Source organism: Populus nigra, chromosome 9, assembly GCF_951802175.1.
Source record: "Populus nigra chromosome 9, ddPopNigr1.1, whole genome shotgun sequence".
In the NCBI taxonomy this organism is placed as follows: domain Eukaryota; kingdom Viridiplantae; phylum Streptophyta; class Magnoliopsida; order Malpighiales; family Salicaceae; genus Populus; species Populus nigra.
The window spans coordinates 10,982,957-10,995,286 of record NC_084860.1 but is presented as its reverse complement, the minus strand read 5'-3'; the positions used below and the strand labels follow the sequence as shown (position 1 = coordinate 10,995,286).

The 12,330-nt window shown below is 41.4% G+C and overlaps 1 non-coding gene across 1 annotated transcript; it reads left to right on the top strand.

Moving 5' to 3' along the window:
• Positions 1-385: 385 nt before the first annotated feature.
• Positions 386-513, top strand: LOC133704000 (small nucleolar RNA SNORA5). The gene has a single exon (XR_009843968.1). It is a non-coding gene; the product is annotated as a small nucleolar RNA SNORA5 (small nucleolar RNA).
• The last annotated feature ends 11,817 nt before the right edge of the window (positions 514-12,330 follow it).

Below are 12,330 nucleotides of genomic sequence, written 5' to 3'. Positions count from 1 at the left end.
AACCGAGAGGAGAGAAAAATATAAAAAAAATACTGAGGAAAAAAACCAGAGGAAAGAAACAGACCGAGAGAAGAGAGGGAAGGGAAGAAAAGAAAAAAAAGAAGAAGACCGAACCATAGGAAAAAGAAGGGGAAAGTTGGAAACGGGTAAAAAATTGAAAAAAGAAAAGGAGCACCGCCGGACGTTCGGAGCAGCCGCAGCGCCGCTGGACACCGCCACCGGCCTCCACCGCAGCATCAGCAACGCGGCCGCCTCCTCCTCCAGGTAACCCTTCTTCTCTTTCATTTCCTGCATTCTTTTTTTCTTTCTTTCACTGCATGCAGAACGACTAGCGTTTCTGCATGCAGGGGTGGGGGGAAAATAATTCCCCCCGCCCGTTTTGGGTTGCTGGGCCAGGCGGATCCTGGCCCAGCCCTGCCTTCTGGGCCGGGCCTGGCCCAGAAGGCAGCATTAGTATTTTTGGGCCGATGTCGGCCCAATCCATTTTTTGGGCCGAAATCGGCCCAAACACCTTTAGGGCTGAATCCGGCCCAGCCCAGTTGGTTGGGCCGGCCCAGCCCGGTTTAATATAATATATATTATATTATATATTATATTTTATATTATATATATATATAAATAAAAAAAAGGATTTGAGAAAATTCTGCAAAAATTATTAAAAAATATGTTTCTTTTTTCTGTAATTTTATTATTGTATTTTGACCAATATTGGCTTGTATTTTTATACTGTAAAGATACAAATCCGGTATTAAAATACCCGGTTTTCGTCAAAGCGTCAAAGATTTTCAAAAAAAAAATGTCTTTTGCTTTCTAAAAAATTTCCTAAATATCTTTAAAAATATTTGTGATTTTTCTACATATTTTCACCAAAATGGATTAATATTTGGTTGTATTTTTGTACTGTAAGAATACAAACCCGGTATTAAAGTACCCGATTTGCGTCAAAACAAAAAAATATACATAATTAAAAAATGTTTTGTTTTAAAATACGGCCTAGTCTCTCCAATATATATATATATAAATATTACAACATCATATTTTTCATACAACAAAGAAAATTTTAAAATGATATATGTATTAGCATGCATTTTGGCTTTAATAACCAGTTTATTCAAGCCATGAGAACTAGGCCAATATTTCAAAAATTCTAAAAAAATCTTTTTGTTTTATTTTTTAGATATGGGATTATGAATTTATACACAAAACTTTTTCCTGATATTAAATATGTTTTTTTATCATAGACATTAGCATGGTTAGGTTTTACCCGATAAGATAAGGACCTCCTTATTGAGGAGGACTTTTCTTGAACCATAGATGGACCAACAACTAGGAAACACAACGGGACCTTGATTTTATCAGACAAACAAACAAAGCAGCTTACCTTAGGTAGGGCGTATTTGGGGTGCTAAAACCTTCCCTTTACGCAACCAGTCCCCGTGCCCGATCTCTGAGACCAGTTAGGGTTCCTAGTGACCAAAATACTAGGTGGCGACTCCCACACCATTTTTTTTATTAAGAGACAAAGAACTCCTTGTCTCTCCATATTTACCAGATAGATATATCCATCCCCCTATACACACCATGAGGGTGGACGATCGCCGCGACGTCGCGCACCCCGCGACAGAATGGCGACTCCACTGGGGACAAAGTGGACTAAGCTTTGTTTTTTTGTCTGATTTATTTGTGTCTTCATGCGTTATTGTTAATTTACCTTTCCTTTGGTTATTTGCTTATATGCTTTAAATATTTTTACGCAATATTGTTCATACATTTGTATAGAACTGTTTCATGCATTTGTATAGAACTGTCACATGCATCACATATTTTGATTATTGAGAGCACACACAAACTTTAAGTTAAGTGGGGGACTAGCAGCTTACCTTACGACTTTTAGTCAAGGTTTAAGTTTGTGTAAACCCCAACTCTTCGCTGAGTGCTTAGACTGGTAATGGTTGGTACATGTGCCATCTCATTGCCTACAAGCCCCCATATTGCCTCCACGAGGGCAATCACTGGGACAGCAAGAGACCCTTTTTAGAGACTGAATAGCCAACCTACCCTCGTCAAAGCACAAAAAAAATTTAGAACTGACTATAGGGTGTATGCTCCACAAAATGCATTTTGCATAAAACCATCTAAACCATAAAGCATTTGGTTTTCAGGTCTTTTGAAACGAAAAGATGGCCATCATTACCAAATTTTCTACTGTGGAATATGGGCAGAATTCTGAATTGTCACAACTATCAGAAGGAAACTGCTCTAGATATGATGCAAGGAAGCTTCCAGTAGTCAAAGATCTGAATTGCATAGCATATGAGATGAAGAAAATATTAGGCCATAGTCAGAACATTGATGAGGCAGCATTTTTTGGGAAGTATGGGCGATTGTTAGAAATTGCAAGGATAGAAGTATTGAACCCAGCAATCAAAGCCTTGATTAATTTTTGGGATCCCGATTACAGATGTTTTTCCTTTGGAAATGTGGATTTATGTCCCACTATAGAGGAGTATGGAATGTTGATGGAGTTTCCCAAACACCTACACCGGGTTTACTTTCCTTTGAGAAATGACAAGGTGATTCCTGAATTGTCGAAATTATTGAAGATTCCACATATGAGCAGATTTTTAGAGAAGAATGGCAGCGGTTTAAAGTGGAAATTTTTGGAAGTTGAATTAGAAAGGAAAAAAGAACAATACGACTCAGTGCTGGAAAGAGACAGGTTAATCGCTCTGGGGATCTATGGTCTTGTGTTGTTTCCAAGCTTAAAAGGGGTTATAAGTCTAGAAGCTGCTGCTACATTCGTGGAATATGAAAATACTCATGTCAACCCTACAACTGCCATATTAGCTGAGACTTTGCTGACCCTCAACCATTTTAGAAAGACAGGGAAAGGCGCAGTAAGATGTTGTACTCAGTTATTATACATCTGGATGGTGAGCCATGTTGAAACCAAGAAGCCGATCTTTAATAATTTTTGGTGGTTTAACCAAAAACCCTTGAAGATAGTGGAGGAAGAAGAATGGGGAATCCTGGGTGATCAAGGTTGGATGGAAAAACTGCAAGAGTTACCTAGTAGCAGCTTTAGTTGGAAGGCCCCTTGGGTTAAATCAGTTGATGTCATAGTAAGTTGTGGACAAAAATGTTGGGTACCTTTAATTGGGATCACAGGTTATGTCAGCTACGCTCCGGCTCTGGTAATAAGACAGTTAGGTGGCATACAACACATCCCAAGAACTGTGGGACTTGCTGAATTTTGTGGGTTTTTCAAGGATCAATCCGCGAGAGAAGTTCTTGAAACCATCAAACAAGATTGGTGCCATTTGACTATGATTCAAAAGGAGTCAGAAAGTTTGAGAGACCCGAGCTCAAGTGAAGGATATGAAAGGTGGAGGAATTTGACCCCGATTGCCGCTCCGAAAAAGCCATGTCCAGAAGATGGGTCTTCACGAATTGAAGAAGGGACATTGAAAAGAAAAAAGGTCAGTAATGAGGAAGACCTTATGGAGCAATTAGAAAGGCTCCAAATAGAATTGGGAAAGAGCAAGGGAGATAAAGCAGCATTAGAAAGGATGATGATGGAAGGAGATAAAAGCAGAGTGTTTCTAAACGAACAGCTCGAATCCAGAGATGCGAAAATAGGGGTGTTGGAGTTGCAATTGAGCAAAAGAAAGGCTGTAATAGAAGAATCTGAGAAAGAAAAAGGAAAACTGATTTTAGATTGGATGCAAAGTAGCTCTGAATTGGAAGCATTGAAAGCCGACTTCAACGGATATCAAGAGAATGTTGAGGACAAATTCTTGCATGTTCAAGCAGAGTTGTTGGACCGAATTGAGAAGTATGATGAGTTAAACAAGAAATACGTGATGAGAGAGAGTCACCTAGCTGAATTACAAGAGTTCGGAAGAAAGGGGAATGAAGAGGAGGTTTTGAAGGCAGATTTGGCAGCTAAGAAAATTGAAATTAGAACGCCGAAGATGAAGTTTGACAAAGAACGAGAAAAGGTGAAACAGTTGACCAAAAAGTTGGAAGTTTCAGAAAAACATAAAGAACAGATCGACACCAACAACCATACCTTGAATCGTAACAACATGTTGCTTATAGAGAAGATGGCCAAAGTAGATGAGCAAATGGATGAAGCTGCCATTCACGCACGGATTATTAGAGCCAATGCTCGAAGGGTAGGAAGGGACATTTTTCGTTATCGACGAAGCTTGGCTGAGACGGACACCTTCTTAGAGAAAATTGAGAATCGAGGTCTCGCTTTTCTACCAGTGGCTAGAGATATGAATGAAGAGGAAAATTGATGTATTTTTATTTTTTATTTTGTACCATCTTTTTAAGAGATGTATTAGCCAATATTAATGAAAAGGGGCTTTGACCCATCTTTTATAAAAAAATATAAGCCTACCAAAGCAGCAGCTTGAGCAGAAATTACTCCTGATAAGGAATGCGACAAAAAGAGTCCATGCCCATTATACAAGAGGAATGTTGGCCATCGATCGTTTTTTTTGAAAAAAAAAACTCATATGCATTCATACATTGTTTCTTTATCATACATTCATTTACATTTCTCCATACATCCCAGACCGTGAAACATAGGTCCCACATCCAAAATCCACAACACCCGGTCTCGAGCAAGAATGGAGAACGAAGAGAGAGCTCACTTAGAGTCACATTATCAGACCGAGTTGGAGTCCGTAAAGAATGAAGTTTCTCGGCTAACCGACTTACTGGAGCAACTTCTAAGAGCTAAGAATGGGGAGGGAACATCAGCACAACAGCTTGAAGGAGTACCAGCAGTTCACATTCCTCAAACATCTCAAAATCAGGGGGCAAACTCGGCCAATGGGCAGCAGTTTGTACCTATTACTCCTATTCTACCAACTCATGCTCCAGTCACTGTTGACTTAACAGCGGAAGGAACCCCAGATAATAGGTCTCCCAGTCTGATGGACCAGAACAAGTTATTTGCTTTGGAAGAAAGATTAAGGGCAGTTGAGGGTAATGAGTGGTTTGACCCTATGCGAGCAGCTGAAGTGTGTCTGGTACCAAACATCGTGGTACCAAAAGATTTCAGGATACCAGAGTTCATTAAGTACACTGGTTTGGAATGTCCAAACACCCACCTTCGTTCCTACTGCAATAAAATGGCAGAAGTGATCCGCGATGATAAGCTGCTAATCTATTTCTTTCAGGATAGTCTCTCAGGGTCCGCATTGAGTTGGTACATGAGGTTGGATAGTGTCAAGATCGAAAGCTGGAGAGACTTGGTGGAGGCTTTCCTCAAACAGTACAAGTTCAACATGGAAATCGCTCCTGATCGAACAAGTCTAATGGCAATGGAGAAAAGGAGCCAGGAGTCGGTAAGGGCTTATGCGCAAAGATGGAGGGATGAGGCCATGCATGTCCAACCCCCTTTGATAGAAACAGAAATGGTGAGCTTGTTTGCCAATACCTTCAAGGCACCTTATTATGAGCACCTAATGGGTAGCTCCTCTCAACATTTTTATGATGCGGTACGCATAGCTGAGAGGATAGAACAAGGGATTAAAGCTGGGCGAATAGCAATGCCAGTAGAAAAGAAGGGTTTTATTGGAAGAAAGAGGGAAGGTGATATTAACCACTTGGAAGGCGGGTATAGGGGCAAGAAAGTAGATTCCCACAATCCACAAGTATCTACCTCTCAATTCTCACACATGAACTTTAACCAACCTTTTTCCCCCAATCGAACAAATAACCAGTCAAACAACCAAAATCACTACCAAAGACCCTATATAAGATACCCTTCAGAACAACTACCGCCACTACCCATGCCTTTGAAGGACATGTACGCCAAACTATTGAGCATTGGGCACATCGCTCCTATCCCTACACTACCATTACAACCACCATTCCCAATTTGGTACAAGCCCGAGTTGACTTGTGAGTATCATGCGGGTAATCCCGGGCATGGGATTGAAACATGTTACGCTTTCAAGAAAAGATTGTTGGAGCTTATTAAGATAGGATGGGTATCCTTTGAAGACAAGCCCAATATTAATTCAAACCCGTTGCCTAAACATGCCTCAAGCAGTAGTGGAATAGGCATGATAGAGGTGGGAAATCAATGCAAGATGTTGAAGGTGTCTATGGAAAAGATGTACGACATGTTAGTACGATCAGGATTTCTAGAGGCGAATGTGGGAAGCCATCCGGCGGGAGGTGATTATTGTGAGTTCCATGGAAGAGATGGACACCATATTGAAGATTGCATCGAGTTTCGTGAAAAGATTGCCAAAATGTTAAAAATGGGGCAATTGAGAATTGAACCCATGGAGAGTAGGGGTGAGGTAAGCATGATGGAAGGTCAAGATGAGATGACAAGAGTATGCAGGATCCAACAAACGGCTAATGGGCCCCCAAGGCTAATCTTGGTTAAACCATCCTACACCAAAGGGAATCACAATGCCATGCCTTATAATTATGGTTATACCTCCAACGTTCGAGCCCCTCTTCCTTTGTTCCAGACTGAGATAAGTGGTTTGACTAGGAGTGGTCGTTGCTTTACGCCCGAGGATTTGAGGAAGGCAAAGGGCAAAGAAGTGGTAGATCTGGACAAGACACTAGAAGTTAATAAGCCGATAACGGAAGAGGAGTCGAATGAATTCCTGAAGTTGATCAAGCACAGCGAATATTGCATCGTAGATCAACTAAAGAAGACTCCAGCTAGGATCTCCCTGATGTCCTTGATACTCAGCTCTGAGCCGCATCGAAACGCCTTGCAAAAGGTATTGAATGAGGCCTATGTACCCCAAGACATTGAGCATAAAACCATGGAACATCTAGTAGGGAGGATCCATGCAACTAACTACCTCTACTTCACGGCTGATGAACTTGATGCTGAAGGTACCGGACATAACAAGCCCTTATACATTACGGTTAGGTGCAAGGACTGCCTCATAGGAAAAGTACTCATTGATAATGGCTCGACCCTTAACGTGTTGCCAAAGCACATTCTGGAAGAAATGCCGATCGATGAATCCCATATAAAGCCAAGTACTGTGATGGCTAGAGCGTATGATGGCTCGCCTAGGCCAATAATTGGGACTTTAGAAGTGGAGCTACATGTGGGACCACAATTGTTCCTAGTAACACTTCAGGTTATGGATATCCACCCTTCCTATAGTATGTTGTTAGGAAGACCTTGGATTCACGCAGCAGGGGCAGTAGCTTCGTCATTGCACCAATGTCTGAAGTATATCATGAACGGGATGTTGGTAACTGTCAAGGCCGAGGAGACAGTATCCATGATAAAGAATGTGGCTGTGCCTTTTATCGAAGCAGATGATTGCAAGGATAACAATATCCATGCCTTTGAGATTGTGAACACTGACTGGGTACCGGAGAACACAGTGCTAAGAAGGCCAAGGATCTCAGAAGCAGCAAGGATGGCAAGTCTATGCTTTTTGGACCGCGAGATCCCATTTCAGTATAACCTCATTATCGGGATACCAGAAGGGGTTAGTCCGACAATGATGAAAAATACTGCTCAAAGATTTGGGTTAGGGTATCAACCCAGCCAAGAGGATTATCGGTGGGCTGCTGGTCGAAGAAGGGCAAGAAGGATGGCTAGAATTAAAGGAAGAGAGCCTGAGGAAGAAAAGCTAGAAATCCCTCCTCTTAGCGTGTCATTCCCAAAAGCTGCATACATAATGCAACATGATAGAGAAGCTGAAAGCCTTGATCAAGAGCTGTCAAACATGAGCATAAATACCTTGGGAGAAAACAAGATGGAAGGAGATAACAAGAAGGCAGTAGCAAGAAAGGGAGATGAAGCACTCCCACAACTAACGGTCTACACCATAGAAGACGTCTCCGCCAAGACCTTTGTGCGCAAGTTGGCTCCGGACGAGAAGTTTCAAAACTGGGTGATCCAAGAAGCTCCAGTAGTTTTTAAAATGTAAACCCACTTTGGTTGTCTTAACATGCTTTTGTCATTGCTTTGTTTGGTTTTTTTCTCTAGTCGACAATCAAGGCTCGATTGTCAGCTAGATTTCGTGTTTGTCATGGAGCCTACCTTTTCTTCAAATAAATTATGAGATCATGCACTTTTCACAAATTGCCTTCTTTTCTTATGCATTTACACCAAACACTTCCCGCTTTCAGGAATCCTGAAAGCGGATCTCCTACAACATCGCATACATTTAGCATCAAGAATAAATGGCCAAACTTGAACGAACATGTGATAGCTATGGAAGAAGAAGAGTTGGATGAAAGCAATATCAGTGAATTCACCAGGCTAGTAGAACAACAGGAACAGACTTGGAAACCTGCTGCAGAGGAACTCGAAACCATCAATGTAGGCAGTGATCAGTTCAAGAAGGAGTTAAAAATAGGTACCCTAATTACTTCTGAACAAAGGATAAAAATGATCGCCCTATTACAAGAATATTCAGATGTCTTTGCTTGGTCCTATAAAGATATGCCTGGTTTGGATACAAATATTGTAGTACACAAGATACCGTTGGAGGAAGGTTGTAAACCAGTCAAACAGAAGCTGAGGAGGGCCCACCCGGATGTCTGGATGAAGGTCAAGACAGAACTCGAGAAGCAATGGGATGCTGGCTTTCTAGAAGTAGTTAGGTATCCACAATGGGTATCTAACATTGTTGTGGTGCCTAAGAAAGAGGGGAAGATTAGAGTGTGCGTGGATTTTCGGAATTTGAATAAAGCTAGCCCCAAGGATGATTTTCCTCTACCACACATAGATGTTTTAGTGGACAACGCTGCCCGGAGTTCGACATATTCCTTTATGGATGGTTTTTCAGGATACAACCAGATAAAAATGGCTCCAGAGGATAAGGCGAAAACAACTTTTGTCACACCTTGGGGTACATTCTGCTACAAGGTCATGCCATTTGGATTGAAAAATGCAGGAGCAACCTATCAAAGAGCAATGGTGACTTTATTCCACGACATGATGCACAAGGAAATTGAGGTGTATGTAGATGACATGATTGCCAAGTCTAAAAGGGGAGAGGATCATGTTGAAATTTTGAGGAAGTTGTTTGAGAGGTTGAGGAAATATGAACTAAGGCTTAATCCTGCAAAATGTTCATTCGGAGTTAAGTCGGGCAAGCTGTTAGGATTTGTGGTAAGTGACAGAGGAATAGAGGTGGATCCAGATAAAGTAAGGGCCATCCAAGCCATGTCATCACCCAAGACGGAGAAAGAAGTAAGAGGATTCTTGGGAAGGTTAAACTACATTGCTCGGTTTATAGCTCAGCTAACAACAACGTGTGAACCTATATTCTGACTACTAAGGAAAAAGAATCCTGGAACCTGGAATGAGGAGTGTGAGGAGGCATTCAATAAAATCAAGCATTATTTACAAAATCCACCTTTACTAGTTCCTCCGGTATCAGGAAAGCCTTTAGTATTATATCTCACAGTAACTGAAGCAGCCATGGGATGTGTATTAGGACAGCATGATGAAACCGGAAGGAAGGAAAGAGCCATTTATTACTTAAGCAAGAAATTCACTGAATGTGAGTCTAGATACACGGAGATAGAAAGGCTTTGTTGTGCATTGGTGTGGGCAGCAAAGAGGTTGCGACATTATATGTTATACTATACCACTTGGTTAATTTCAAAAGTGGATCCTCTGAGGTATATTTGTAACAAGCCCTTTCTCTCAAGTCGAATTGCAAGGTGGCAAGTTTTATTGGCAGAATATGACATAGTATATATGACAAGGAAAGCCGTGAAAGGAAGTGCAATCGCGGACCATCTGGCCGATAATGCTGTTGAAGACTACGAACCTTTGGATTTTGACTTCCCTGATGAAGATATATTGTCAATAGAGAAAGAAGAAGAGAAGACAGATTGGTGGACGATGTTTTTTGACGGTGCAGTGAATGTATATGGTAATGGGGCCGGTGCAGTAATAATCTCTCCCGATAAGAAACAGTATCCAGTTTCGGTTAAACTGCATTTCGAGTGCACCAACAATACAGCTGAGTATGAAGCTTGTATCCTCGGTTTAGAAGCAGCATTAGAGTTGAAGATAAAGAAGATAGATGTATATGGAGATTCAATGTTGATTATTTGTCAGGTTAAAGGGGAATGGCAAACCAAGGAGGAAAAGTTGAGGCCGTACCAGGAATACCTATCCATGTTAGCAAAGGAATTTGAAGAAATTAGATTCACCCATTTGGGAAGGGAAGGGAACCATTTTGCGGATGCTTTGGCCACGTTAGCTGCTATGACTACCATTGATCTCAAATGCAAGGTACAACCGGTACACATTGACATTAGAAACGACGCAGCTCATTGTTGTTTAGTTGAAGGAGAGATGGACGGACAACCTTGGTATTATGATATCAAGAACCTTGTGCAAAATCATGAATATCCGGTGGGAGCTTCCAAAACGGATAAGAAAACCTTGAGAAGGTTGGCTATAGACTTCTATTTAGATGGAGAGATTTTGTACAAAAGATCATTTGATGGAACCCTGTTAAGGTGTTTGAATGAGGAAGATGCTAGAAAGGCATTACGGGAGGTCCATGAGGGGATTTGCTCAACCCATGCTAGCGGACATATGATAGCAAGGAAAATCCAAAGGGCTGGTTATTTCTGGATGACACTAGAGAAAGACTGTATCGACTATGTCAGGAAATGTCATAAATGTCAAGTTTACAGTGACAAGGTCAGTATGCCGCCAGCTCCTCTATTTAATCTAATATCCTCTTGGCCATTTGCAATGTGGGGAATCGACGTGATCGGTCCTGTTAACCCAAAAGCTAGCAATGGTCATAGATTCATCCTCGTAGCTATTGACTACTTCACAAAGTGGGTGGAAGCCAGTTCATATGCCCACGTAACACAGAACGTAGTGAAAAGGTTTATAGAGAAGGACTTGATTTGTCGATACGGTCCTCCGGAAAAGATAGTGACAGACAATGCACAGAATTTCAATGGCAAAATGATAGCAGAGTTGTGTGCCAAATGGAAAATCAAGCATTCGAATTCTTCACCATACCGACCAAAGATGAATGGAGCAGTAGAAGCCGCCAACAAGAACATCAAGAAGATTATTCAGAAAATGGTAGTCACGTATAGAGATTGGCATGAGATGCTGTCATTTGCTCTTCATGCATACCGCACTACAGTCAGGACCTCGACGGGGACTACCCCATATTCTCTGGTGTACGGTATGGAGGCAGTGATGCCTTTGGAAGTGGAGATCCCGTCGTTAAGAGTGTTGATAGATTCAGAATTAGAGGAGGCCGAGTGGGCCAAAGTAAGATATGAGCAACTAAACTTGATCAGCGAAAAGAGGATAGCTGCAATATGTCATCACCAACTTTACCAGAAACGAATGGCCAAGGCATATGATAAAAGGGTTAGACCGCGGTTGTTTCAAGAAGGGGATCTAGTACTGAAGAAAATATTGTCGTTACCTGGAGACGATCAAAGCAAATGGGCACCAAATTATGAGGGTCCTTACGTAGTAAAGAAGGCATTCTCAGGAGGAGCGCTGAAGTTGGCTAGAATGGATGGAGAAGACCTAGCTCGACCTGTGAATTCTGACTCTGTAAAAAGATATTATGCTTGATGTAGGCTCCTAAATCAATAAAGCAAAGTTTGGCCATTGACTTCTTTCTCTTTTGCATTGATCTCACAACAATCATTTTTGCATTAATCCCAATAGTGCATGTCTTGTTGTTATCACACCTAAAAAGTTTAGCATCGGCTGAACGAATTTCTTCTCCATACAAAAGCCTAGGCTATAATCACACCCCTACACTGGGGGCAATAAGAGATGTTTTCATGAAATTTTTCCGTGTTTAAAATGTACGGAAGCCTATAGATTTGAAAACCAAGCTAAAGCATTTGACAAAAGCATGACAAAGAGGCAATGACAAGTCATACTTTTTAAGAAAAGGACTACTTGAAGAAAGTCAGAGACAACACTAGAGATGAATCCAGCATACGACGTCAAAAACAAGCGGCCAAGGAGAACAAGAAGAAGAGGATGGGGCCTATGTTTCAAAACCAGGTACGAATGCATGCATGACATCTAATCATAAATCATTGCATATATGCTTTCTGGATCATTACAGGAGGAGTTCTTAATACATTCCAGCAAGATTGGAGACGAAGAAAGAATCATAGTGGGCGATAGCAAAGAATCACGATTTCGAACTATAGTGGATTCTGGGACAACAAGAAGAACAAGACAAAGAGAGAAAATGAAAAGTTTTGAACCCTGCCATCAGGAAGAACGACATCGACATCAGCTTTGGTAATAAGGAATCGCCAGACGGGATTCCAAGTTGTTTGAGATCG